Source organism: Sapajus apella, unplaced genomic scaffold, assembly GCF_009761245.1.
Source record: "Sapajus apella isolate SASKATOON/1434 unplaced genomic scaffold, GSC_monkey_1.0 scaffold1803, whole genome shotgun sequence".
NCBI classification, from domain to species: domain Eukaryota; kingdom Metazoa; phylum Chordata; class Mammalia; order Primates; family Cebidae; genus Sapajus; species Sapajus apella.
In genome coordinates, this window is record NW_022438729.1 from 1 (window position 1) to 3,379 (window position 3,379).

The 3,379-nt window shown below is 45.9% G+C and overlaps 1 pseudogene; it reads right to left on the reverse strand.

Moving 5' to 3' along the window:
* Window positions 1-1,183: 1,183 nt before the first annotated feature.
* On the reverse strand, window positions 1,184-2,028 carry LOC116546990 (annotated as a pseudogene).
* Window positions 2,029-3,379: the final 1,351 nt, after the last annotated feature.

The window sequence follows — 3,379 nt, forward strand, 5'->3', positions numbered from 1 at the left end:
TGTAGATTAAATAAAATATGCATATCATGTGCTTAGTACATTAACTACCAGAATGTCAGTACTCATGTTTTACCATCAATAGTGTTGTTATTATTATTAATGTTTTTGGAGATAGTCTTGCTCTGTTGCCCAAACTGGAGTGCAGTAGTGTGATCTTAACTCATTGACACCTCCGCCTTCCAGGTAGAAAAGATTCTCCTGCCTCAGCATCCAAAGTGGATGGGATTATATGTGTTGGCCACTACAGCCGGATAATTTTTTGTATTTTTAGTAGAGACAGGGTTTTACCATGTTAGCTAAGCTGGTCTCAATCTCCTGGCCTCACTTGATCCTAACGACTGGACTACCCCAATCCTGGGATTCCAGGCATGAGCTACCGGGCCTGGCCAGTATTCATATTATTAGTATAGTAATTATTGTATAAAAATCCCGATAGATCAATCATGCCATCATTAAATCATCAATGCATAAAAACATTCAAATAAATGATATGGACTTCTTTATGCAAACTTAGGAAGTAAGTGCATCTGTAGAAGTAAGACACAAAATCCAGACACAGGAAAATGAAAGACTTTTTAAAATGTATAAAAACCCAATATAAGAATGAAAATATAAATATGGCATTGAAAAAGAAACAATACATACGGCACTATGACAAAGTCAAAGAGTTCAAGTGAACTGATGAAAGTATTTTTACCTATAGGGTCAGGGAGAAAAGAGGAATGAGAAATCTAGAATGGAAGCTAAAAGCCTCAATTGCATCTCCTTTTATAATTTTGACTTCAGTTCCATGTAACTGTTTTATATATACAAAACAAATATGAAACAGAACATAATACAGCAAATACCCAAAATGTAAAAATGAAACTGAACAATTAAACTAGCTCTATCAATGTTGGCATGAACAAATAGAGAAAAATTATTTCGATGATTTTGTAGAAAAAGTATTCTCATTATATATTCCCCCCCAACCAAAAAAAAAGAAAGTGAAAAGGAAGGAAGGAAAGAAGCAAAAAAAGGAAGGAGAATCGATGGAAGGAAGGAAGGGAAGCAGGTGGGAAGGAGGCAGGAAGGAAAGGAGGAAGGAGGGAGGGAGAGAAATAATAAAAGCAAGTAAGGCAGTAAGGAGAGAGAGGACGGAAGGGCACGGGAGAGAATGTGCAACTGCATATCTAGGCCTAGGGATGGAGTGGGAATTACAGTACTGCTTCTATTGTTATAAACATAAGGAATACGCACCAGTCTCAGCTGCGATCCCTGGATCATGATTGGATAAGTGATGAGTATAAATATCCTTCCCATTTGCTGTCCAAAGTATCTCGCTTCACAGCTGGACCCTATGTGTACCTGTGTGTCTTAGGAAGCAGAGTAGTGGGCCTCTCCCATGTCCTAGGAGAGCAGAGAGAACCTTGCTCTCAGGCAGGCTCCTTAGCTGAGGCCTGGAGATGGCAGCTTGGTCTTCAGGAAAGTCCTGGGGGAGGGGTGGGGAACAGGTGCAGCTGTGCCAGGGGAGTGTGATATTAGGGGGAGATCAGGAGTGAAGCTGTGTTTCTCTTTGTACAGAATACAGTAATTTTGAGGGCAGAAAATGAGAGGGGGCAGCTCTATCTTGTGTACCACAAGCAGCCACAAGGCAGGTTTTCAGTGTGGTGTAGGCAGGTCTGAACCACTGTGCCTGTCCCAGGTGGTACAATAATAGACCCCAGAATCATTTTCAGTTATATTTTGCACTATCAATTTCGATGTCCTCATCATTGCATAGCTATCCAACTTCCCTGGACTGATTCCTGAATCCAACATAACGCTGGAGTTGTAGGTGTCACAGTACAGAAGACGCTGTGGGGCCTTCCCCTCCTGGTGGAGGTACCAGTGGATGTGTCTGGTATTTCTCCAGGAAGATCACAAGTGATTACAGCAGATGACCCTGTTGTCCCAGTGACTGACTTCATTCTCCCTTCCAAGTTGGAAGATTTCTGACTGGCTGCAATTGGAACAACACAAAACATAATGAGGCATCCCTTAGTATGGCATCCCTTGCAAAAGAAGAAAACAAAACCCGTGAGCCTCTCTGTAGGCAGCACACTCACCAGGAGGCAGGAAAGCTAGAAGCAGGGCTAGGGCCCACCCCTTGCCTTCCTCTCGGGGGCCTTGGAAGGAAAGGGGCCAGATGAAAAGGAGCACAAGACCCTTTTAAAACTCAGGTCCCACTCAACAAGGAAGTGATCCCTAGCACAGTGCGGGGAGCAGGTCTTCCTGGGTCACAGGCAGAGGGAAGTAACTGATGATCTGTCTTAGGGGACTCCCAAGCCTTCCTCCAGTAGGGGTGGTGCCTGGGAGGACCTGCAAAGCAGCACCTGCCTCTCTGTTCAGACCCGTTCTCCAGCGCCCTCCTGTGGCAGCTGAGAGCAGGTCCACTGCAGAAGAGAGCCAGGGGCAAGGAGAGCTCAGGCCTGCAGTGGAGGGAGTGCAGACCTAGGGGAAGCTAGTTCTGGAGTTAACAGAACCAGCCCGTGGACGGGGCAGTGGACAGCAGGCTCACGCCCTGCACTGTAGCATTTCCGCAGGTAAAGCCAGTGCCAAGGCCTCATTCTGCCAGGAAGAGTCTGATTAGGGCCCTGAACCACCTTCCTTTTCGAATCTGCAAGGAAACAGGAGGCAGCACCCAAGGCTACTCTGCTTTATTAACAGGACTGAGGGTGAGGTATGTTGGTGGGTTTGGACTCCTCCAAATTCAATGGGTGTGCTGCCGGGGTCGGGGGAAGGGGTGCAGGGGGTCCCTGCATGGGGCCTTGTGGGTGTGGTCTCTTTATTAGGGGATTTTTATGCATTGAAGTACGAGTGTGAGTTTTTTGGTTTTTTAAAGCAGTACAGGATGACGTGTCATGCAATATTTGGGACATACTTAAACTAAAAACTTGGTATTTATCTGAACTTCCGCATTTCCGGGGTACCCGATACTTTATTTGGCAGCCCTACCCTCAGAGCTCAGACTGCTATCTGCAGGGCACCTGGTTTCTCAGATGGAGATCTAGGCAACAAAACGCGTCCAGTAAAACAATCGTGAAAATCCAGTAGTGCACACAGATTTTCACCTCCTCTGTAACAAATATGTTTAGACACACGTTTAAAATACGCAGAATAAGATGCAGAACTGTGTCCCTATCGGTTGTGTTGGCCTAGCTCAGAGAATTCAGTTTCTGCTGTCATCCCAGCTGGGAATGAGAAAGGCACGCGGCTCCAGGTGGTGTCCATCTGCCTCTGGGCCACACGTGCAGGACATTAGGCTGCTGAAGGAGCAGCTCAATGCTAAGTTCTCAGAGATCTTGTAGAGGAGGGAAGCTTGCCTGCCTTGGAGCCTGACAAAGCCTTTCTGGAGAGA